The sequence below is a fragment of the Lissotriton vulgaris genome, chromosome 1_1 (genome assembly GCF_964263255.1).
Source record: "Lissotriton vulgaris chromosome 1_1, aLisVul1.2, whole genome shotgun sequence".
Classification (NCBI taxonomy): Eukaryota; Metazoa; Chordata; class Amphibia; order Caudata; family Salamandridae; genus Lissotriton; species Lissotriton vulgaris.
In genome coordinates, this window is record NC_141685.1 from 216678223 (window position 1) to 216704917 (window position 26695).

Sequence of the window (26695 nt, forward strand, 5' to 3'; positions counted from 1 at the left end):
CTAAACTAGTCCGTAAGCTTTAAAGATGTATGAATGTGCATGTGTTGTCTTTGTACTTGTATAGCGCACAGCTACCCGCAGTGGGTCTCCCGGCGCTTGTACGAATACCACAAGGGAACCCTTCCTGGTTTTCCGTGTGAAGTGTCCACTCCTGGGCAACCCCATGGTGAAACCAGGCATCCCCGGCGCTGTGGGGGCCATTGTGGAGACTAAGCAAGCTATTGTCCAGAGTTGCAGTGTGGGACCCATGATTAGAATAGGCACTGAGGCGAGAATATCCGGTCAGAGGAATTTATGAGCCCAAGACCCGCCGAGGCGGGAATCGAACCCTGGTCCCTGGTCCCTGGCCAGAGCTCTGCATCAAGGTCTGCCTGCTCTAACCATTGAGCCACACTTCTCCCTGAGTCCTACTCCCTCGCTTTAATTTAGTAGAGATGTGGAACCCCTGCCTCACCTAGACCCAATCACATGCCAAGGGAAGTAATACTATGCTCCCTCCGCCAGTGCTGCTGTCAGTATTCAAGCCAACCACGTACTCAAGAGTCAGTTGTACATACTGGGAAGGTGGAGGGAATATGAATGAAAGCAAGGCCGGTAGGACTTAGGGTAATGCTGTTGCCAGTAAGTAATACAAACATTAACCTTATATACCGCCCTTGCTTTAGCTCTGTTCGTACAAGATGTACAAAACCCCAAAAAATAGACAACTGACCATGTATGCGGGGGGAAGAACGGCTATATTGAAACAACAAAAAAAACTACTGTCCTCTATTGCTCCATAGAAGAGAGAACTCTGTATCCAAACACATCAGTAAGGCCCTGTACATCTGACAATCTATAATGGGTAGCAAAAGTAGAGGAATCAGACCATGTAGTCGCTCTACAGATCTTGGAAAGTGAAGCCCCATGCCACTCAGCAATAGTAGACGACATACCATGGGTCGAGCTTCCCTGAATCTAGCGAAGCTGCCCTTCCACTTCAAAGGCCTTACCAAAGTTACCTACTGAAAGTTGCAGTCACTGGGTTTTCATCCCTTATTCCTGGCCCACAATTCACAAATAAATATTCTGCCTTCTGAAATTTCTGCACCCTTTCAATGTACAGAAAAAGAGCCTTTCTTGCATCCAACAAATACAGCCTAGCCTCTTCCCGAGGATAAAATGCAGACAAAATTACTTCCTGCAGCCTATGAAAGGCAGGGTTGACCTTTAGAACAAAGGAAGGAACCGGAACAAAACCACTCTGTCCTGAAAAAATGTACAAAAGGGAACCTGCATGAGAGAGCCCCTAACTCACCCAACCTTCTAGCAGAAGTGATAGCCACCCAAAAAAAAGCTATGAAAGTCAAAAACGGCAACTCCGCCTGTTCCACAGGCTTAAACAGAGCCTTCGTCAGTGCCATCAAATCTGAGGACAAATCCCAAGTAAGAAAACCATAAAAGCAGAGCACAGAAAATGACCAAACCCTTCAAAAGACTGCAAATCAACCCCTCATCTTCCACCAAAGTCTTCGAAGGCCTTCTGAAAGCCTGGATTGTGGCCCGCTAGCCTCGAAGTATGGTCACTGACAATCCACATACTTTTTTTCCATCCTGCATGAACTTCATAGAATCACAGACTGAGGATCTAGGCCTTTCCTCTCACACCACAGAGAAAAAGATCCCTAATGTCTATTATAAGACTTTTGAGTAGATAACTTCCTAGAAACTTGCAACGTGACCACTGATTCCTTGTAGACACTGCTCTCTCAATCCCCTCCTCTTAGTCTCCCAGCCATCAAGTGTATTCTCTTCAATCACTTCATGCTCAGAATCAGAAATGTGATTGGGGAAGGAACCAGAGGCAGTGGGCACTCCGGAGCCACCTTCATCACCATCAAGAGAGGAAAACAATTATTTTGAGGCCACCGAACGTCAATAAGGATTACACTTGCTTTCTTCTCCTCACTTTTACAAGAATGCTTCCATCAGAGGAAGGTGAGGAAAAGCTTAAAAATGACCCTTTCACCATCGACACGTGAGCATCCTATGCCCAATCCTGTTAATTCCTATCTCTTATACATTTGTGAACATTGGCATGGTGGCCTGAGGCAAAAAGATCTACGATTATTTTGCCCGAACGATGAGTCAGTAGAGAGAACACTGACGGGTCTTGAGAAAACTCCAGAGAGGAAGGAAAGTTCTTACTTAGCATATCTGCTGTTATGTTGGATGTTCCCTGAATATAAATTGCTCTCAGAGAAATCCGGAAGATCCAAGTACAAGACAAAAGCTTGTGTGCAATTAAGTTCAGTGCCTGGGACCTTGTCCCTCCCTGTTCACATAGGCCTTGGTGGTAACATTGACCGTCCGAATGAATACTACTTGCCCTGTTAGAAGAGACTTCATGGAAAGAAGAGCTCGCCTCATTGCCTCAAACTCTCTCCAGTTTGAGGATCTCTGAGCCTCGATGTGAAACCAGAAGCCCTGCACCTGCATAGAGTCTCCCTGTATACCCCAACCTAAAAGACTGACATCTGTTACTATCGTGGGGTCTGGAGGATTCAGCTGAACCGCTTTTAGAAGATTGTCCATGACATCCGCCAAGACAAGTCGGCTTTCCTCTGTTGAGTTACCAGGATTCTCAGAATCAGATCCTGAGAGCCGGATCCCAGTGTATCACTATCCAGGAAACCTGTTTGTGGAGAAGGAATCACGCCTATGGTACCAGAAAGGTCCCAGAGACAAAATCCCCCCAGAAGAGCCTTTTCCAAAACTTCTTTCGCATAACCTTTTTTTACAATGATCAACACCCACGCATCCGTTACATCTTTTTGCCAGTAATTGAGAAAAAGACTTGTGAGAATACAATTGTCAGGACCTCTTCTTTGCCAGGCTCTTTTTCCCAGAATATTTCTTAAGAGGGAAATTCTTTGGTACTTCTGCTTACGCGCCGAATACAACTTAAGTTCCAGGCGAGGAGAAGATTTCACCCTCTTGTTCCGAAACCTACTTGAGCAGACTTACTCTTGGAAGGGTATGCTTCCGATCCTTAAACGCTTTAGCGAACAGAATCTAAATGATCCCTAAAGAGCATTTTGCCACGCTGGATCAGTGCTGTCTTCTCAATAACCTCTATTTTCCAGACACTCATCTGCAAATTGTTTCTGGCTAATTAAAGCTCCAGAAGACATCGCAGTTGCTCCGCAGGCAGCTATCTCAGAGAATTACACATCTTAAGTTGTGTTTCACAGGTGGGGATAGGGTGTTGAACCTTTTTGAAATCTCTGTGCAGGGCGCACTTTCCCCCCACAGTCTGCTAACAGAAAAGAGTGCAAGGTGGAAGGAAATTGTGCAGAGAAGGGGGCACTACTGATGGAATGAAACTGCGTTAAACACAATTCAGAGGTCCATGGGGTTTTATTTCACATGTAGACGTAGGTGTCCTTTCACAAGGTGCATGCAGCACATTAAAGCTGCTGCCACGTGGGCCAGTGTCAAAGTCCAGCAGGCACACGCCACTCCCGCCTTTATCCGCTGTGTCTTTCCGAACGGAAGCTATTTCCGTCTGTTCCTAAAATACACTAACAAGACACACAATGCAACACACGGCATCTTGCCCAGCGGTCAAAGTGATTTAAAATAAAGTATGAGAACTGGGATCCGGAGTCCAATGGGGCGGGGTCAAAGGAGTAACTTAAAAAATACAAAATATTCTATTTTTTAGTTTTTGCACTTAAATAATGCACACATGTTGAATGAAAAGTACAATCAAGTTGACCCAATCAGTGCAAAGCGCATTGTTTTACATTTTGGAAGCTCTCCTTGTTAATGCCATCACTGCATTTATAACGAGAAAGCCACATGACTGGATTCTGGTTGGTGCAATGGGGACTGGTGCTGCGCATTTCTATTGCTATGAGGCCCCACCCTGTGACAGAAAGCAATGTGAATATATTTAATTATTTAAAAGTTGAATTTCACACAGTATAAAATAGGCTGCTGCAGATATGCAAAAAAGATTTAGGTTTAGGATAAAAAATGCTTTCAAAATTTTAGTAATGCGCAATCAGATTGTACAAACATTTTTTTGTATGTGTCTATTAAAAACAGCAACTGTTCCAAGTAGTAAGAAATTCGGTTTTTTTCAAGAATTCAGCAAACATCAATAGATGAACATTTTGACAGTTGTAAAACCCATTCAGCCTTTATATCGACAACTTTAGACCCTTCCCTTGTTATGGGATCATCAGGCCTGCTAAAATTCAATCTGAATCTTAGAGGAAAGATTCTGGCAGTAAAGACTCGGCAAAATAGGAATAAAAATCAGTCTCTCAACCAACAAGGCGAGGCATCAAGAATTAGTCTGCTCTGCGGCTGATGCGCATTCAGCTAGACAACGACACAGGACATCTCACATAAAAAGTTGCAGCAGTTGACTTCCCGATGAGGATCGGGACTGAAGCCCCCTGTCTGATCAATATTACTTAATCCTGTTTTTGCTGAGTCTTTCGTATTGCCAGTGGCTGAGATTAATTCAAGCATTCCATCCATCAATCTGTTTTTGCTGTCGCAATTCTGATGGGTATACCCTGGCAGCCCGTGCTCACTGTGCGACTGGAACCAAGCTATACCTGGCTGATGAGCCCCAATAAGGGTGAAACTGGTCCTGGGTTGCTTTGTGCTCCAGTTCAAGGCTGGACTGTTCCCATTGGAGCAGGGTCAAGACTGATTTGCATGTATCTGGCCCTAAACTGAGGTGGCGTGGCACGCAGAATGCAGCACACTTAGAGAAAGGAAACAGCAAATAGAAATTAAGATATTTCTCCATGTTGCGCCTCTATTGGGAAGGCGCACAATTTTGACACATTCCCAGGTTTGCATGTCTAGGTAATTCTAGGAGTGCACCAAGATCCATTGCTGGATGCGTGAGAACACCCATGGCCCACCCATGTAATACCTTCCTGGCTCAGAGTAATACAAAGCAGTGGCTAGCGCTGTCTTACATTACTCAAGATTTACACAGCCACATATGGTCACACAAGGTGGCCTTGCGTGGCTGAGTAAATCTGACTTAAGGATTGCATTATCCTTGTGTTTGCCTGCATGACGCAAGAGCAACTCAATCCTTTCATATATCCTGGCCCCCGTCATTTAATGTAACTTTATATTCCTTCTGTACACTGGGACCTCCCCAGTTTATGGACCAGTGCCCTCCTGTAATCCCTCCTGAGTCTGAGTCTTTCTCTTTTAATCCTGCTCACTCTGCTGTGAAAAGCCTCCTCCTCCAAGGATCCTTGACTTCAGAGGGCAGCTGGAGCATCCTTAACTCGAGCATCTTTTACAGCTACTAACTCTTTTACAGTGTGCTGTAAGCTAAATGCTGCTTTGTGTTACTTACTCATTTCCTTACATATTTATTCCCTGGTGAAGCATTATGTCCTTCAAACTTCCCAGCTCCAAGGATATTTGTGTTCCTGCCATCAGATACAGAGACCTCCTTTGGTCATGAGCCCCTACTTTGGCCTCCTGGGTGTGGGCTAATCACTGCCCTACACTGTCTCTAGATTTATACTTGTCATTCTGTACCTGTACTCTCACTGTGGACCATCCACAGCACATGAACACTCCTGATATTGTAATCCTCTTACACTGTAATGCTCTGCTAATTCTTTCTTCTGTCTCCTGTCCTCATATCTTTCCATACATTATGTGCTCTTTGTACTATATTCCTCTGTAAGTCTCCTGCCCCTATGTACTGTAAGTAGTATGTTCCTCGTTTTATCACCTGTCTCCTCACACCCTCCATTTGTGCAGCGCTCTGGTAGATTGCTTTTTTAGTCAACAAAAGAGATTCAAAATAAAAGTGAAACACTTCCTACAACATCTTTGGGGAAGGCCACTTATCCCTGCACTTTGGCCATATTGTCTGTACATCCCTCTCAGTTTTGACCAGGGCACTGTTTGGTACCCATTTTCCTCAAAAGTGCTTGGACGGTAATCCATAATCCCCCGTATAGTTACCTTTAAATCATCCAGTTTTCAAAATTGTTGCCTTCATAGTATGCTTTATAATGCCATTAAATATTCAAAAATGCATTTCCATGTTGCACCCACATTGTGGGCTGTCCTAAACTGTGGTTGAGGCCGCTTTCTTTTATTTTTTCCTATTGTGTGATGCACAGGCCACATACATCCAGCAGGTGTGAGTCATGGCCTATAGCATGTGCAGGATCACAGGGTGCTGTTCCTACGGAGGGAGAGCCGGGACTGCATTCATCTAACTGATCAGTATCTGCAGACTTTGCCCCTTCCCTCCTGTTTCCATCATTATGGCTTCTATGCATAACAACCTCCAGGAGCAGATGCTGTGTGAGGGGCTGAGCCCAGTCTGAGACACACCCCCAGCACCGCTGACCCATGGGCAGGGTATAAAGCAGAGGCTGGACTCTGACCTCTGCCCCGGATATAAAGAAGGATGCTGGGCTCTGGAGTCAGTCAGTGACAGAGCCGGGGAGAGAGAGGCAGCGGTGCGCCCGACCACAGGAGCCTGAGTGAGTAACACCTACTTCTGTATGAATGTTACACTTCATGGATGCCTCTGATGGCAGAGTTACACAATGCAGCACTTAATGCAAAGGAACTTGTGTTTATACCTGAAGGGCACATTATGTCGAGGATATTATATGATATTATATGAAATATGATATTATATGATTTTATATTATATTATATTATATTATATTATATTATATTATATTATATTACATTATATTGTATTATATCATATTATATTACACTATGTAACATTATATTATATTACACTGTAATATTATATTATATTACATTATCTTATAATATATTATACTATATTATATTATATGCATTGCATTTAAATAGTGCTCTAAGCCTCTGAAACTCTGCAGCAGACCCTCGCTCTGCAGACATGCAGCACGCTGCTCCATTGACTGCGCTTCGTTGGAAGTGTCTGGGCTTGTAGATTGAGGGGAAAGTGTCTCAGCGCGGTGCATGATGGCTAGATATGCGCTTTTATTGTGGTATGTGCCACTATGCCTTGGTGTGCAGTGGAGGGGAAAGCACTGAGGGCCCGATTCACAGATCTAACTTATAACAAAATCCTAAACTTACTACCATTTTGGTATTCACGGAAGGCACTTACTCATTTCGGTATTCACAGAAGGCACTTACTCATTTCGGTGTTCACAGAAGTGAGGAGTCCTAACTTTAGGACTCCTTAATGCCTCTGTGAATACTGAAGTCCTAAAGTTAGGATTTTTCCCAGTTTAGGAGTAGTATAGTTAACACAGGATTTGTACTGGAAGCATATCTGTGAAGTAAACATCCTATGCCTAGATAGACTCAGAAGGATCCCTTTGTCTGATTCTGGTCAGCATTTGTTTTTGACACAAAGCCCAGCCTGGCTATTTCAGTGGCTCAGCCTATGGGTGTTTGTGCTTATCTGGTCCAAGAACTCCCCTTAACTAAAAACCCTATGGTGCCTTTTGTCCCTTTGCGAAGCCGACCACCCCTGGCGCAAAGCCTTAGCAAATCCGGGCCTTGGACTTTAGCCCAGGTCCAATTTTCTTCCACCAAGTATTTCTAAGTTTTTTGTTTTTTTATTTCAAAATATTTTACTAAAATTTTTTACAGGCAAGTACATTTGCTTTATCGTTACGGGGTACCAGCCAAGCTTGGCTGGTGTTGCCATGGTTACAGGTAGTTGTTGTACATGTTTGGCGGACTTCTTTACACTGTCTTGGAGATCAGGATAGATGAAAGAAAGAGAGAGAGTAGAAAAGAAAGGGAGGAGATAGGTTACAAGAACAGTACTATAGAGATGAGCCAATTCTGGGTTTATAGCATTTTGTTTTGTGGACAGCCGTCCCCCTCAGATGAAATCATGGGGGTTCATAGGAGTCCAGATACACGTCAAGCGATTTCCACATCTGGTGTTCATTGTCATTTGTCAATATGCATATTTTATTGAAAATTCAAATTACATTTCTTTTTTGGTAGGTAAACATTTTACAATTCGAATTTTTTACATTTATAAACTGGTAAATGTAGACTCACGCTTCAGTATCTGAAGGGCATTAGTGTCCTATAAAGAAATATACAATAAACCAGATCACTTATTTGGAAACATTAACAATGTGGCACCAAGATTTGGAAATATCTGCAAAAGTTCAAGCTTCAAAATAAAATGTTACACCGTTTTAAAATTCTTTATTCAATTTACATAGTTCACAGCCTGGCGGTGGTCCCTAAAAGCATAGGGAGACACTGAAAATAAAATCTAATTCCTGTATCTTTTAACAAATATAGACAAACATGTTTTTTTCCCCTTTGTAAAAATCACTTAAACCGGAAATCGCATGTCTTAAATAAAATTGATAGATTTCAGAAATCTTTCACAGATAAGTTAAATATGTTATTATGAAACACCATATATAGCCAATCTTTGGCTCTATAAATTACTTTTATACAATGTTATTCTTTTACATACAACTGCTAAAGCATGTGGTACCCAGTGTTTTAGTTCATGGGATCACCTCTCACTCCAGCCCCAGGGCCACTCTGCTCTATACATTATTAACAGGAGACGTGAGGGATGCCAGGCCCCTGTTAATAATAATATGTTAATAAAAAACTTATTAAGCGCACTATCACCGGTTGGTTTCTTGGCGCTAGAATCAACAGTAACATAATCAAGGACATGAATGGAGGGTTTATTGAAATGCTTGTCTGTTTAGAGAGATGGAGTCAACAGTGGACAAAGCATGTTGAGCTTTTTAAAGGGGCAAACAATGGCTTCTGGGCTGGCGCCAGCAGCCTCCTCTCTGATAACTGGACCACACTACTATTTAACCCCTTTGGTGCTCATGACGGCTCCTCGCCGTCATGAGTCACGGTAGGTGTGTGCTCATGACGGCGTGGAGCTGTCATGCCATTGCTGCTCCTCCCATGCAGCACTAATTCCCCGCCTGTGTGGGAGAATTAATGAGTGGGCAGGGTTGTGACGGAACCACGCCGTCATGAGCACACGCCGCCCGTGAGCCATGACGGCGTGGAGCCGCCATGAGCGCTGAAGCACCGCCCACATGCCCTAGCCCCCGCGCCGCTGCAGAATTTGCGGCACAGGGAAGGGGTTAAAGGCACATGACCCCTTTTACTCCATGAGTATGAGATGCGAGTATGGATTGCACAGACCAAGTTATCCTTCCAAACTCTGACAGATGTTCCCCACATCTTCGGACAGATGTTGGAGAGGATGTCGGCTTCTGGGTGATTTTAGGCACATATGGTGGGACTGCCGAACTATTCGTCCATTCTGGGAAGAAATCTTAGCTCAAATGAAAGATATGCTGGGCTATCCCATTCCTACCACTATGGCGGGGATCCTCCTGTGGCTCTGTGACCCCGCCCTTGAACACCAGACCAGAGCTGACGAAACGATTATGTGACTCTGCATTGGCACGGCTAAGGTCACCCTAGCGGCTGCTTGGAAGAGGAGAGAGGCCCTGGCGATTTCTCTCTGGCATTCTCGTCTCTGGAAATTCCTAAGTCTGGAACGTATGGCCGATATCTTTAGAGACGACTATAAGAACTTTGTATTCAAATGGTGTCCCCTGGTTTCCTTCCTCTCTCAGGGCCTCCATTCTGCAGTTTGCTCCCCTTCCATCAGAGCTCTCCATCTTTTTCAATTTTGATTACTGTATGAAAAGCCGTCCAGTTTTCTGACTGTTTGTTTGTTGCTGCCACCACGGGTAGGGTGGGGGAAGGGTGTGGAGGTGAGGATGGGTTGTTCTTTGTTGTTGTCTTCTACAGGCATGTCCCACGTTGGAACACAGGTTGGTGAGCTGGATTTCACTCTCCTATAGCACCCCAGATATACGCTTTGGTGAAGGTATTGTCATGGTCCTATGATAAGATTGACGCTCACGTGCCTGGTTGCTTAGCAATGCTGCATATTGGTCATATTTTTACATTGTTCAGGAAAAAAGAAACGCTCCGACTGTTTAGCAGCTGTAACTTTTATTTATCTTCCTTATTAAGAAACGGAGATGACTTATTCTTATTGAGGCCCTCAGCCTATTTACCAACTTCTTTTGCGGCTTATGTTCCCCTACGTTGGATCTCTTGATGGTACAAGTTTTTGCTTGTGTAATGTATGCACCAAACGTTTCTAATAAAGATATCTTTGACAAAAATAGAATGCAACAAGGAACAAAACCTTTTTTCTTGATTCTCCATAATTTGCTGTTGGAGATTTCTTAGAAAAATTACAACATTCACCACTACATTAGCATAGCAGTTGATGCCTGAACTATTTTCTAAATGCTATCCTACAATCTCTTCAACAGTGTCCTTTTTCTTTTTGATTGGAATCTCAACATTCTCTTGATTTCTTTTCTTCTTTCCAACTTCACTACAGAGATTCTCATATGTTCGTTTTCGACCTACTACACGCTTTTCATATACAGGATATTCACCTAAGTTTGGAGCATACAGTTTTCTTAACCGATTATACTCTCTTACACAATTTGAATCTGCACTAATCTTTCTCTCATCAAAATAAATCAAATACAATCCAGATAAAGTTCTGACTCGGTATAATGCAACATATGAAATTCCTTCTTTAAAAACGGTACTTCCAATGTTTATCAAAGCACTGTCTACACTTAAACCTTGAGATTTATGAATGTCACCACAAATGCTAAAGAAAGAATAAACTGTTTTCTACGAACATACGAATCTTTAACACCTTCAGCGCGGTGCTGAAGGTTCTAAGAAACGGGCGTGGCCATGACGGAATGGTTCCATCATAAGCACAGCCCAACCGGCGCTCGTGACGGAACCGTTCCGTCACAAGCGTCGAAGGGGTTAACAAGCAAAAAACTAACAGAACAACGTCCAATCTATTTTACTTCTTCAATCTGATCAAATTTAATCTTCAAAAATTCAATTCCATCTCTATTTTGATATTTAACAAAATCAAAAGCTTTTCCCATTGCTCCATTCACTAAACATTTTTCCACATCCAAATTATGCCATAAAATGATCCCACAGTTTTTACATACATATAAATTCTTTTTATAAACCAGCAGTCTTTGATATAGATTTGTCCAATAAATCCAATTTTGTTTTTAAATATTTTGTCAAAATAATAGTAATTCCGTTGTGCTCTATTTTATCAATGGCTTCCATTTTTATTATTTTTTGCTTTTCTAGCTTCAAAAGTTGTTCATTGAATCTAGAACACTCTCGCAGTGTTGGCATTAGGCAGATTATAGAATTATTTTTGTATAATATTTCCAGAGAAATTTTTTAATTTGGTAACAAGTTTGTAAGTAGTCGACTTTGCAAAGCTTCTTTACCATGTTCTGTCAATACACCAATTCTGATATGTTGAAGAATGCTTCCATGATCTTCATCACTTACCTGTCGCATATTTTTAATAAGTTCTTTGTGTTCAAAATATGACCAAATGTTCACATTTCCAATACTTCCCAAGACTTTCTGGTGTCTTCATGCCCACATGTTTTAAATACTGGTTGTCTTTTTACAGGAGTAAGTTGCAGTAGATCGCCAAAAACAATCACATGTTTTCCTCCAAATAAGACACTGTATTTTGTTTTTAAAATGTGCTGCATTCTTAAATACACAAAGGCAAGCACTAAGTTTGAGACCTTGATCACCTCATTAATTATCAAGTTTCATTTTCTTTAGTACTCTTGAAACCTCATAACAAGCTTTTCCAGATAGCTTGTGATATTCCAACTTGTTTTCATGTTCAACAGGTAGCATCAGTAAGCGGTGTAATGTAAACCATTTAATGTTGTGTGCTGCTAACCCAGTTGGAGCGCTTACAACACAAGATAAATGTGATTCAGTGGTTTTCTGTAGATAACTGGTAACAACTTTAATTAAGAAGCTTTTTCCTGTCCCAGCTTGACCACTGATATACATTTGAAAAGGTTTAAAAGATGTGAATGTGCATTTTTTTTCATGAAGATAACCATGGTCGATCTGGTGTGTCACTTGCTGATCTATTTCTTTCTGTTCAATATTTAGTTGTTCTTCCAAGTTTCCTAAGTCCATAATATCATGTTGAGCTTGATGCATTGCGATTTTCACTTCACTCATCGCAATTGCTGCTTCATTTTCAAGAATTGGTTGTCCTAGTGGATCTTGACTGAGTGGAGCAGAACTTTGACTATCATGAGAATTGTCTCTAACAATCTCAAATGCAATACTAGCTTCCTGTTCAATTTCTTCATTCAACATTTGGAGATAAATTGGAAAAACTTTGCATTCAATGCTATCTTTACATGCAATAAAAGAATCTTCATAACATGGAAAATCTCCAAGTAATTCCATTTCAGTACGCCAAGGCTTGAAGAGTTGCAGAAGTGCTAAATAGTAAAATTCTCTTTTATCAGGAGTATCGCAATGCAGTTTTCTGTGATTAATCAGATTTCCTTTACTATGTTTCACCAAACATCCTGTAATATTTCTCTTGAAACTGTAATATTGCAGTTCTTCACAGAGACATAAGTTTTCAAGATGGGGACTTTATTTGGATAGTACATATCCAACATGTTTGTTTTAACAATATCTGTGCTTTCCGGTTCATGTAATGCTAAATATTTGATTTCATGTATTGATTTAAGTACTCGATTTTGTGTTGCCGCAAGACCTAGACTAACCCAAATGATTCCTCTTGACTTTGAATATAAACTTGTAGAGGACAACCAATCTGAACATTCGTAGGATCCAATCTCTGGATGGGACAGCATCTTTGAATTTAAGCTGTACAACTCCTTACTAAGAGTCTTGTCTTGGGAAATATCTTCGCACATTTCTTTCAACTCCGTCTTTTCAGATTTTGTTATGTATGACGTTACATACCGAGCAATAACAATGGAATTATCCGCAACATACTGGATATCCATATTAGCATTCCACATCAACAAAATAACTGGATTATAATTAAGGCTCCCTGTTTTCTGTTTTTATGGATTTATGCAGATATATACAGACAGAAAACAATGTGTTTTCTGTCTCTATTTATTTTTTGAAGTGGATAAATGCAGAAAATGTGCTTCTTTTAAGTGACGCTTTGTATTTTCTTTCCTGAATTATACATAGCCCAAAAGCTGAGCAGATGGACAGCATGGGAAATTAAAAAAACAGCATGACATTTCTTTAAAATAACTGCATGTATCAACTTAAATTGTGGTATAATGCTAATATTAGCCGGTGGATGTAGAACTATGTAATATTGGGAAAATTACATTGTTAAACACTACAGAAATCAAAATAATTTGTGCGCGTCTATCATTTAAATAAATTTGTAAATGTACAGTTTTACAACTACATTTATACACAAAACATAAAATAAATATGGATAAACACAGATAAAATGCCCAAAATATAAATATGGATAAATACAGACAGAAATGTTCAAATAATAAATACCATAAAACCAAGAGCCCTAATTATAATCATTAATATACTTTGATTATTCACTTCTTTTAAATTGTAAGTGTTTTTTGGAGATTTTCTAGTGATAGTATGCCTTACTTCTGACAGGAAACTGTCGACTCTTCCTTTGGATATTACTTGACGTGGAAATCCAAAACGACAATTGGTATAAAACTTTTCCTTTGACTTGTATTTCCATCGACAGTATTTGCCACATCGATGAGTTGGAAACCGTAAAATTTGTTGTCTTAAGCTGTTTTCTTCTCTTATTTTTGGTATAGCACATGTAACATAGTCTTCAATAAAAGATAAAACAGTCTCATCCGAATCAGTTCCAAATTTGCGTGCATCCTTGATCCATAAAAGCATATGTATATGAAGAGCACCTCTAGCTTGGTACTCCTTTCTCTAAAAGAAATCAATAACTTCTCCAAGAGTTGGGTTGTTTTTATTATAGATAAAAGACATCATAGCTTGATACCTTTGATTAAAATATCTGCACACATTTGCAAGTTCCAAGGAACACAGTTTTCCAGGTGTCTTGAATTCAATGTTTTTAAAATTTGAATTTGCTTCTCGAAGAAATTCAAGTAAATCGTACCAAGCATATTCAGCACAGCTTAGCAAAACAAACCGCGTAGGAGTTCCTACGTTCCTTAACATACATTTAAGTTCTCCATGACGACGATACCAATACTCATTAGTACCATGTTGACATACCATCAAATAAATCAATTGAGATTCTAAATGATCATCTCTCTGATGTACTTTGTCCATGAGTTCCTTGGCAGAAACATTTTGAAGATGAACTCCTGTTTTTAATATGTGGTTGACTGCAGAGTCCAGACAAGTCATTTTCAAACAAAAGATGAAATATATATATAATACATTGTCGAAATCTTGGGTCTTCTGAGTACAATATTGTTGTCCGATATTCTGATGCAGGAATCTATACTGGTGGTTCTTCATATCGTCCACCTTTTCCAGTGGGGAAGAGCTGTGGAAAACAACGAGCTTCAAAACTGTTTTATCAAACACCCATGGGAGTCCCCTTTGCTTTCTTCAGGGGCTGAGTTTGAGGTAACATCGGTGGGCACGGAGATTCAGGGGCTCCTCACAAACTTCATCACTCCCCCTCCTGAAGAGCTAGTCAGGGTATGTCTCTCTGTAAAATCTGGCTCCCCTTTGGATCCGGTGTCCCCTAAACGGTTGGGGGACAGCTTGGAGGTCCTGGAGCTCTATATAAAGCATGTCCTGGATGTCTCCTTTAAGTCTGGCATGTTACCTAAGGGGTGGAAACAGGCAGTGGTGCTCCCTCTCCGGAAGAAGCCTCACATCAGTTTTGAGGTGTTAGAAAATCTGAGGCCCATCTCACTCCTGCCTTTTTTGTCCAAAGTGGCTGAGAAGGTGATAAACACCCAAATTATGGAATATGTGGAGGAGGCAGGGTTGCTCCATACTACGCAGTTTGGCTTTAGACCTCGCCACTCAACAGAGTCTGCCCTACTGATGGCAACAGAACATCTGAGATAGGGTGTAGATGAGGGGCAAACGATGGCCTTGATCCTTTTAGACCTCAGCGCGGCGTTCGACACTGTAGCACATTCCACCTTGCTACAGTGTCTGAACAGAGGTGGCATCGCTAACACTGCGCTGAGGTGGATCCAGGCCTTCCTAACCGTAAGAAGCTTCCAAGTGAGGCAGGGCGACTGCTACTCCAAAGGGGTATTTTTGGGCCAAGGCGTGCCTCAGGGCTCGTCTCTGAGCCCGAACCTTTTTAATTTGTATGTTGCGCCTGTCGCCTCCATTGTAGAGAGTCATGGCCTCCAAATGGTATCTTATGCCGATGATACGCAACTGGTCATCTCCCTGTCGCATGCGCCCTGTCTTGCTGCAGATGGCTTCCAATCGTGCATGAAAGATCTTGCCGATTGGATGGCCCTGAACTGTTTGAAACTCAACGGCAGCAAGACAGAGGTGCTGGTGGTGGGGAGAGACCAGTCTGCTTGGTCGTCGGCTTGGTGGCCATCCTGTCTAGGACCGACCCCCACCCCCTGTCAGGAGGCAAAAAACCTAGGAGTATGGTTTGATGCGGGTCTCACTTTTGGGCCCCAAATCAACCGTGTGGTGGGCATGTGTTTTGGAGTCCTGAAAAGGCTGAGGAAAGTCCTTGAACTACTGCTAATGGAAGCTCGCAAAACCCTGGTACATGCTTTGGTGACCGCAAGGTTGGACTATGCGAACTTGCTATACCTGGGGACACCGGGGAAGAGTTTTGGTCTCCTTCAAGTGCTGCAGAATGCGGCAGCACGTTTGATCCTCAGGTTGCCCAAAAGGGCGCCTTCGATGGAGGCCTTGCAGAAGCTACATTGGCTCCCTGTGAGGAGCAGAGTTGAGTACAAGGCCCTCTGCACCTGCCATCGGATTTTGAATGGCAGGGCACCTCGACATCTGCAGAGCTTGATTGAATCCGACGAACCTGCCCGAGCACTAAGATCTGCGGGTGGGGGACTGCTGAGAATCCCCAAGGTGAAGAAAGCCCGCATGGGAGGCAGATCCATTAGGTATTTAGCGGCAAACCATTGGAACAAACTCCCGGTGGATCTACGTTTGGAACCGGAAGAAACCAGGTTCCGAGCTAAATTAAAAACTTACCTCTATGTCAGATAACTGCCTGCCCTGCAGCTAAACTCCCTGTTTTCCGCCTCTCTCATCTTAGCGCGGGGACACGCCGGTGTGCGTAACTCAGCGCTCTACAAATGCCCCTATTATTATTATTCTTACTATTATTATTTGGAATAATTCAATTGTATTTCCCATCAATTCTTTGGAATGTAAAGGATGGACACTAAATTGTTAACAACATTTCTTCACTTTTTCAATTTGGCCATTTGAAATTTAGCTATCATCTCCTAAAACTATTTATTCTTCTTCCACATACACATTTTTGTTGTAATCATTGTTTTTTTAGATAAAAAGTAGCCTTTTGCACTATGCTCACATCTATTAATTCTTGCCATATTTTCCGACTCTTCGTAGGAACACCATTAACTAGAATACCTACAGGTTCAGTTTCCTCTTTTTCTACACCAATAGTTTCAATATTTGTCTTTAAATCTAAATGTAAATACACAACTCTTCCTTTTAATCCTCTCTGTAAATCTGTGGGAGGCAACTTACCTGTTTTAGGCTCAATACGAACAATAGTCTGAAACGGGTGCACAGAGTGAATCAGAATGGACTCTTAAGTATTTAAATCTACCAGCTCTGGAGGAATACCTACCAACTCTAGGTTATTATGTACAGGTCTAGCTGGCATTTTGTTATCCTCAAATTTGGTATAGCAATATTTACAAATACGTTGATCACTACCCAAATCAAAGCAATCTTCCACGAACAAATAAGTTGCAAATTCCTTCCACTTATCATTGTTTTCTTTTTCACTTTTTAAATACAGATCAACATTTCTAGTTTGATTTCTATAGTGAGTTCGTCGACAACAAATACAGACATTGGGGGTCATTACGATCGCGGACGGACTTGCGTCCGTCCGCGACCCCAGAGCATGAGGGAACGTCCGCATGGGCTGCGGCGTTCCCTCTGTGCAGATTAGGATGTGACCGCCAGGGTGGCGGTCACATCCTCTATTTTAACATTGCCGCGGGTGCAGCTTCAAGCTGCACCCGCGGCAATGTTAAAAAAGCACGCATTGCATTTGCGTGCACAAAGCGGCAGGCACTGCGCGGTGCCTGCTGCATTGTGCACGCAAATGCAGGGGGGTACCATAGGTACCCCCCATGTGCACCCCCCACTACACCTAGGGGGCCCGCAACGGGCCCCCGCAGTGCAGTTACACATGCTTTTCCACGGCGGAAAAGCCGCCGCGGAAAAGCATGTTCAAAAGCACAACCTAATCTGGCTGACGGTGTCTGAGAGACACCGTCACCATTTTAGTGCTTTTCCGCCGCGGTTGTAAGCCAGCCGCGGCGGAAAAGCTGCGGACCTAAACCATGACCCACCAGCCATCCTAATGTGGCGGTGGGTCCTGGTGGGTCCGCAGAGGATTTTCCGCATCATCCGGGCCGGCGGTGGCTTCCGCTGGCCCGGAGGATGCGGAAAATCCTCCATCGTAATGACCCCCATAGTTTGGTCTTTCACAATAAATTACCTTAATCTTCGTAATTTATTCTTCAAACTTCTCAGTACTTCTAACTTCCACGCCTTCTTCTACACCTACTTCTATCAAACTCTCACTTTCTCTACACTCTTGTTCAGGACCAAAGTAAGAAAACTCAATTTTATCACAAACCATTTTTACATATGATACTGTCCCATGCAAAAGAGCACTGTTTAAGTCACTTAAAAGAATTGCTGGACTTTTTGCATAGTACAATCTTCTTACTAACTTCAGCATTTGAGAGTGATATACTGCTTACATTCTCAAATGATGAAACCACTTGCACACACTTTTCTAGAAAGACAAGCCAGAGAATGACCGTGCAAACCAGTATTTTTTTTATCACTTTACAAGGATCTATTCCATGCAGCATTTTAATCTTTTGTTTTAGCACTTTTTTTTAGTATACTCTTGTAAGAAATTTGGAACAATATCAATAGACTCCTGTTGTATACTGCAAATAGTACTACAATCCCAAGTATACACTGGTGGGCCCGATTCACAGAACTAACTTAAGACAAAATCCTAAACTTACTACTTTTGGTATTCACAGAAGTTGGGATTTTGTCTTAAGTTTGTCTTAAGACAAACTTAAGACAAAATCCTAACTTCTGTGAATACCAAAAGTAGTAGATTTAGGATTTTGTCTTAAGTTAGTTCTGTGAATCGGGCCCTGGGACTTTAGTATGTCTTCCAAAACAAGATGGGAAGCGTAGAAGTACTGATAGAATCACCCTCGTAGCAGTATCATATAAACAATGAGATTCTATCAATGTGAAGAGGTGATAATTTTTAAGTGTTTTGAATCTTATGGGGTCTAGTGAGATACTAGGCTCTCTCTTAGGTCTAGAAAGACAAGAGCACTATGTGCTTTTTAAAATACCCCTCACATACTAAAAAGTCCTTTAGTGTCATGCTTCATCATAGGGGTCTTCCCGTCCCTATAACGGGGCGGGGCGTGCATCGACCAAACGAACTACGCGGGAGAACTTTAAGTTGTGACAGAGGCTATGTGTAGGTGCAGGGGTGTCCGTGACGTGTAGGGACCTAACAAGTGAGTGCAAAAAATACAAAAAATTTAAAATTCCCTGGCTCAGTAGAAAAAATATATTTTATTCGCTTCTCTAGCTGGGAACATTAAGAAGGGGATTGTGAGGTAGAGCAGTAGCTTACTACCAGGTCGACATGTTTCGTAAGCAGTCCCCTACTGCTTACTCATCAGGACCATATAGTGATCCCTACTACTGATAGCTCAGTTCTACAGTGGTATGCCTACTGTCCTACAAACAATACAGCAAAAATAGGCTGACTGTTTGGGCTTCAGGGCATGAGCTGGCCCTAGTGAAGCATGGTAATTTTCAATGAATACTAAAAATATTGACCTATTGCGGTCTCTGTAAAGGAAAAGGAGAAAAAGAGAGAGGGAGAAAACAACATAAATGTGTGTTTGTCACATCGAATTGAGTAATGGCACAAAATGTTTTTCTGGTCATAAAACACACTGGTAGGAAATCGCCTTGTGCTGCAAAACCTATGGTTATGCCTTCTGTGATAAAATAGGCAGATTCAGTACACCTCTCATAACTGGTTGATTCTACCAGATATATTCTGTAGAACCATCGTAATACTGGGGTTCACGTTTGTCTCATCACACATACAATTGCGACTCAATACACTCAAACAAACAACCTAAATGGAAGAAATATAGGAGACCCTTATTTGCGTTTAAAAACAATGGTTATATCGACATTTGACCCTCGAAATGGCATTATACGTACTCTTTTCATGAGTGTTCAATGCCCCATGAGCTTGCAGGCGAAGGGTGTTCAGCGCGGTCGAATCACCGGCATGAGAACGCTTCCTTATTCCTACCCCCGTGCTGCTCCGAGGACTGCCGGTCTCTTGCATGTTGCATCGTTATAAAGCCCATTCAATTCCGCATTGTCATCCGCGTGTGTTGGCGGCAGCTTGGAAAAACTAGTGCGCTGACCTAAAATGGCTGCCGCTTTTTGGCACCGTTAGGTAGAGAAGCGGAAGTCTTTCTACACTTTCATTCGGAGGCTAAGCTGGGGTTTCTTAGTTTATACAAATTAATATATATCGGCCACATGAACAGGTCTAGCAATTATCAAAAACCAATATAGGAGATAGGGGAATGATTAATGTGGCCAGAAAAAATATATTAAAAGGCCAGAAATAACAGATGCCATTCTTATGTGGAATTTTTTGAGGGAGAAACTATGTAATCTATCACGGAGAGTACCCACTGAACAGCTGGTTTTGACAAGATTTCAAAGTTATGTCTCTGGTGACAATTAGGAGTCCATTATAACTGCCCCCAGGGTATATCATCGTTCAGACCTGTTTTGTGGGATTGAATGCGAAACACCCATCTTTGTTCTTTTTCCAGGAGAAAATTTTCGTTGCTAACCTGTTCTATCACAGTCCATGAAATGTCCTCAGGTTTATGATTCTTTTCCAAAAAGTGATTCGTGAGTTTTGTGCTTGATTTTTTGCAATTTATAGTGCTCTTATGTTCGCCTATCCTGATCTTTACTGCCCTGCTCGTCATTCCCACATACTGGAGTTTGCAGGGACAGGTGATTAGGTACACAACATTGGCACTATTACAGTTACTGAAGCTTCTCTGTTCCCAAACAGTACCATTGTTGAAGGTCAGTTTTTTACTCTTTCCAGTTAGACAACAGACTTTGCATCCTCCACAAGGGTGGTGACCCTGTACAACATTTGGATTCTTCTGCCTGTTGGTGTTGTTGGATTTGGGTCTTGTGTGTACCAACACATCTCTTATGCTTTGTGCTTTTTTGTGTGAAAAGATAGGTTTAGGTATCTGCAGACCACCACTGTTCAGAATCTTCCAATTTCTATTAATGATTTTTGTCACTTGATTAGAACTGGTATTGTACGTGGTCACACAGATGGGTCTTTTCTCTTCCTCTTTTGGTACTTTTTCTTACAAAAGGCTCTTCCGGCAGTTGTTTTTGGCTCGTTTGTACGCCTGATCAATAATTCTGTTTGGGTACATCCGGGCTTCTAATTTCTGTTTTAGGTCTTTGGACTGTAGTCTAAAGTTCCCAATTCCGTGCAGTTCCTGCGGAGGCGCAGAAACTAACCATATGGGAGGTTATCCCGTAGATGTTTAGGGTGGAAGCTGTTCTACATTAAGAGGCAATTTTTTGAGGTGCTTTTGAGATGTGGTCATTAGTCTTCCATCTTTGGGAAAGATGTTCAGGTCTAGGAAAACCAGGTTGCTGTTGGAGGTGGTGCTCGTGAATTTCAAGAAATCATCCTGTAGATTCAGCCAAGTCAAAAATTGTTCAGAGTTTCTTTCATCTCCATCTCAGATGATAAGGATATCATCGATGTATCGATGTTGGTTCTGAAAGGGTTGTTGGGGTTCAGTATTTTGGTCACCTCTAGATGGTGCACATAGAGACCGGCTATGCTAGGAGCAAATGTGCTCCCCATGCTGGTACTGTGTTTTTGTAAGTATAGGGTGCCTTTATATTAAAAAAAATTCTTTTAATGCTAGAGAACAGCAATCCATCACCACATTACGTGGTGTCTGATATTCCCAAAAGTCTTCAAAGAGGACATCTTTGATGATCTCCAAGGTTGCGTGGTGTGGCAAGCTAGTATAGAGACTCTCAACATCACAGCTGATTAACAGCTGAGTGTTTGGGTCGAAGGTCACCTCTTCGAGCAAATTCAATACATCTTTGGTATCCCTGAGAAACGTAGATGTTCTTTGAACCATGGGTCTGAGGAAGGCGTCCGCAAATCTCGAGATCGGTTCCAAAATGGACCCGATTCCAGAGACAATGGGTTGTCCTGGAGGGTTCTGCAGGTTTTGTGGATCTTGGGAAGGGTGTACATATATGGGATTTTTGGATTCTTTTGACAGAGAAATTCCCCTTCCTTTTTAGTGATCCAGTCGTGAGCTAATGCCTCCTCCACCATTGTGCTGATCTTGGTTTTTATTCTTTCGGTGGGGTCGATATGAAGGACTTCATAGTTCCTTCGGTCCTGTAGTAGTCTCATGCATTCTTTGTCGTACTGTTCTATATTTTGTATGACAGTAGCACCGCCCTTGTCAGCTGGCTTTATTATGACTCCCTCGTTATTGCTCAGATCTCGCAATGCTTTCCGTTCTTCTTTGGTGATATTTTGGAAAGCGCGTTTCTCCAGAGGTTTGATGTCTTCAAGTTCCCTCATTACCGCTTTCTCAAAAGTTAAGAGTTCAATTGGAAGAGTGTTGTCCATAGGAGTGAACCTAGATTTTGGTCTTAGTTTGGTATCCCCCTGTTCTGTTTCATCCTTCTTGTCTTTAAAAAAGACTTGCAACTTCAGGCGTCGCATGAATTCTTGTACTTCTTTACAAAGATGGAATTTGTCCATGTTAGCAGTAGGTACATATCCTAAGCCCTTCTCCAGAACTCTTTTCTGTGGCTCTGTTAGTTCAATGTCTTAGAGGTTCACCACCAGGCTCACTTCTGGTTCCTCGTGGCGCCTGTCATGCTCCTTGTTGATACCCATGGGGTTTCTTCCTCTCCGGTATTCCAATGTACCGTGGTGCCCCTCCGGTTTCTCCCCTTGGTCCGTCCTTGGCGTGCCCCTAAAAAAGGCGTGGATTGATCGAAGTAGCCATAGTCTTGCTGTTGGTATCCCCAAGTTGGAAACGGTACCCGCGGATGTTGAAAGGGGGCTGGGCCATATTGTTGTTGTTGGGGATACATCATGTGGGGTTGAAAATTGTGCCATCCTCTTGTGCCACTGTAGTTTGGTCTACGGAAGTTCCTCCTTGTACCTTGGTATCTCGGGCTTTTATTACGACTGGAATTCGAGCTATTTGATCCAGAGTCGGATGATTCATCATCAGTGGTATTTTCGTTTGTTGGTTTGTAATCATCTTTGATATAGGGGTAGATTCTTTCCTTGGTCCATCTACTGGTGTCTTTTTTTAGTTTCTCATATTTATTCTCTTTCAGGGTAGTTTCGAACTCGTTCAATGATTTATTCAGTTCATCCAGATATTTTTTAAGGTCAGCGGGAGATTCATAACTCTTTAGACGTATTTCTATCGTTTGTATCTCGACCTTTAGTTCGCTTGCCAATCTGCTTGCAGTCTTTATAATGAGCACAATCCAATCTCGGGTACATCGCCACGAGATTTTTGACCAGTCGATTTTAAAAGTCTTATCATGTAAGAAAATGAAAGGTTCATTGCGGACTACGAGACCTGATGGTGCAGTGTTTACTTTGAGGTATTCAGACATGAGTAGGCCATGGATTGCAGTTTTTATCTGGGTTCTCCTTAGTTCTTCCAATTCATCCCAATCGTTATTTCTTGTTGAGGGGCCTGTGGTGCTCAAATCCTCAAAAGTCCCCAGGGTTGACATTAGATTGGAAATCTCGTCTTCAGTGAATGCTAGGCCTAGATCAGCCATTTTCAATTGCGAAAGATGTGGTTATAGAAGGGTCCCTCGATCTACCAGGTGGTTGCCGTCGGATGCAGAATCACTTTTGTAGTTTTCTGAGAGCAAGGTTACAAATTTTCATTGGGCCTCCACAGCTGTGCGCTGCCAGTAATTCCAAAACAAGATGGGAAGCGTAGAGGTACTGATAGAATCACCCTCCTAGCATTATCATAAAAACAATGAGATTCTATCAATGTGAAGAGGTGATAATTCTTAAGTGTTTTGAATCTTATGGGGTCTAGTGAGATACTAGGCTCTCTCTGATAGAATCTCACTTTAGTATGTCTCCCTAGAACTTCATCAGCTATCACTTCTTGTACATTTCTAGGAACCATCTTTTCTTTGTCAATTGCACAACCGTTCTTCACTTCATAAGCATGACCACTGGTATCAACTGCATAAACTAATGTATGGGTTTGAAAATTGCTCTCTTCATTAAAAAAAGGCTCTGAACTTGAAGTGTGCTTCCATTCACCCAAAAAAATCACAAAAGTTAGTTCTGTTAATCAGTCTCTTCATTTTACTTTTGTCCTTCATAAAACGTATTGGCTTATCTAATGATCGCCTTCTGTTTAGAACTAAATTGAATAATTTCCTTTTTAATTCAAAAGCCTTTTCAACAATAGTTTCAATTAGTTTTTTCTTTTTATGAAATGCTGATCTTTTTTTATATTTCTTACCATCTTGTACTACTCTATTGTGAAACGTTCATTTTCTTATTAACACTTTTTAATACATTTAAATAGCGCTTTACAATTACTTTTGGGACAATTTAGTGACTACACAAAACGAACCATTTGCCTGCTTCCCTAAAAAAAAAAACAGTAGCTTCTCAGACACACAGATTTTCACTCATTCATTTGAAATAGACGACGCTACTTCTCCAGAATATTTTCTATCACATTTACACATACATTCATACAAAGGAATTCCCTATACATGCATACTTGTTTCTTCCTCAGGACTCTAACCTTAGAAGTAAACCTCTTTCGCCAGTAAACAACGACGCTTATCTCTTCCTTAGGACTCTAACCTTAGAAGAGAAATGACGCTTACCCTTCACACAAGCTTGGATGAATCCTATTACTCTTTTCACTGAGAGTTTTAAAACAGGCTCTAAGTCCCTATACTCAATGCTACAATTTCATAGACAATCCTCACTATCATACATACAATTTACTCAACACACCTAGAACCCTAAACTTGTGTTGTATGTCCACAACACTATGATATGCGACAATATCACCTTTTGAAGCAGAACAAATGAACTGTGTAACCTGATAACAGCGTCCTGATAACAGCGTCACACTACTCTTGCCATGGCAAACCAGGAATTTTTCTCACTGCTGGAAAAACCCTTACAACTGATGGAGCAGATTTCATCTGCAGTCAGGCATTGTTTTATTTTTTGTGCTTCAGACAAACTGCATTTAAATTGCCACGCACCTTTTGGTGCAAGTTAAAAATATGGCACATGAAAAATATGAAAGTGAGGCCTAATCAGTCTCAAATGCTTTTGCTGAATTAACATGTGTTTTTGCAGTGTAGAGAAAAGTGGCCTTTTTAGCTTTGAAGATTAATAGAATATGTTTCTCTCTTCCCAGCTCATCCCTAAATCCACTATTCCTGTCTTAAAATACTTTGACTTGTTGCATATTTTGATAAATATTTTCAGTTAATAACATCTCTTTTTCTTTGTTGCACATTGCACATTTATTTTACATGTTGTCATAAATAATAGAAAAGCTGCTTTACACTAGTAGCTTGGCTAGGAAAACATTTATAATGAGTATTAGTATGGAGTTTGGAAACATAATGTGCTGATTTACATGAAATTAATATTATCTTGTGTTTGTTTTATTTTGGGGCCTACCATTAAATGGCTGCCTGTGAAACCAGCAAGGATTTGGCTTGCTTTGAAAGAGAAGAGAGCATGCGCAGACTGTGGCAGCTTGACTCAAACCACAAAGAAGTGAAAGACACCTTGAACTGTACATTCTTGTGATTGTGCCAATGTACCAGTTTGATAAAGTATTCGTCCTGCTGCACTGTGACAGGAACCTATAGACACATTTTCCCTAGTAAATGTTGCAAATGTTTATAAATGTATTATTCATGTATACTTCTTTTGTTAAAACTGATATAGTCAGGTTTTTTGAATGCGTCAGAAAAATGAGAACTCATGCCACCATGACTGACCAATCAACTCCTGAAATGCAACATTTTGTGTAGTCTGCCAAAATTTTGTGTATAAAACTGACCTCTCCAGAGGAGGGGCTGGCTTTCTTAGCTCAGCTGGCTTCTTGCTCATTTTGGCTTAGGCTTCTATGGGTTAGGTACGAGAAAGGTCCCGGGAGATTGCTGAAGGGAGGGTTTGCATCCGAGGAGTGTCAGGGGGAGGTTTCTTGCTTCCACGTCATATCTTGGCCACATTCCCTTGAGGTCTGGTGAAGGAGGGGCTGTCTCACTCCCTGCTTGCTCTTTAGACACAGACAGACAGAGAGTGCAGCTGATTAAAATAGAATTAGATGCTAAACTTTAAGTTATGCTTTGACTAATTAATTAGGTCTGAAAAGATTTATTTGTCTTATGCATGTATTTCTCTTTATGGGAGATTTTTGCCAACTATTTAATTATTGATTAGCCTTGCAAGACTATTTTTCTTAGAAACTCTTTAAGAATTTTGAATGACATTTTGCGCCACAATTTATTTCCTATATGTAATGCTTATATGCAGACTGTAATATGTTCTGTATCAATGCTATTTTTTCTGTTTTCCAAATTCTGTAACCTGATTGATATTTTACTAATGAATAAAGGGTCAGAGAAAAATTAACTTTTTTACTAGAAAATAAAACCCTTTAAATACTCAACAACTCTCTTTATTGGCTTAAATAATAATTGCATTTTTGACTGTTCATCTTTATTTAAAGTCTCCTGAAGGTAATACATGGTGTGAAGGGCCCAACACCTTTTGAGCGGTAAATTAGAGGTAGCATGAGGGTTTTGCATTGAGAAACTACCAGAAGAAATTACCGCTCCATCAGTTTTTGATAATCAGAGGATGGTCATTATTGATTAGTTTGGTGATTAATGATTATTGATTTTACCATCAACTACTCAACTAATGGATCATTGACCTTAAGTAGGGAAATAAAATAATTGCCCAAGTTAGATAAATGTCCAAGTCCTGATTCCTGGCTCCAATGATCAGAACCTGAAGACTGGCAAAGCAGTACTGGAAGGTGATGCAAGAAGTGGTGTGAGTATGAATAGGGTTGTGAAATGTTGTTAATATGCTAGCATGTATTTTTGAAGTGTTGAAAATAGTAAGGATTTTTACTGTTGGTGATATTTTGCTCATTTTGAATTGATGGTGTTATTGATTATATTGGTAATTTCATAGGATATAATTTTTGGTTATTGATTACATGTTTTAACTCTTTATGTTAAGTTAGTGTATTGTTCTATGTTGTTTGCAACACGCAGGTATGCACACCTGTGGAATCCAGGGAAGGAATAGCGGGTGGTA

General features: G+C 41.3%; 1 protein-coding gene across 1 annotated transcript in view; it reads left to right on the forward strand.

Moving 5' to 3' along the window:
* The first annotated feature begins 6447 nt into the window (after positions 1 to 6447).
* The window catches only part of LOC147740925 (membrane-spanning 4-domains subfamily A member 4A-like), a 251533-nt gene continuing 231285 nt past the window's right edge, over positions 6448 to 26695 (forward strand). The window contains exon 1 of the mRNA XM_086952218.1: positions 6448 to 6533. The gene's annotated coding sequence lies outside the window, so the exon portion shown is untranslated. The remainder of the gene's footprint in view (positions 6534 to 26695) is intronic.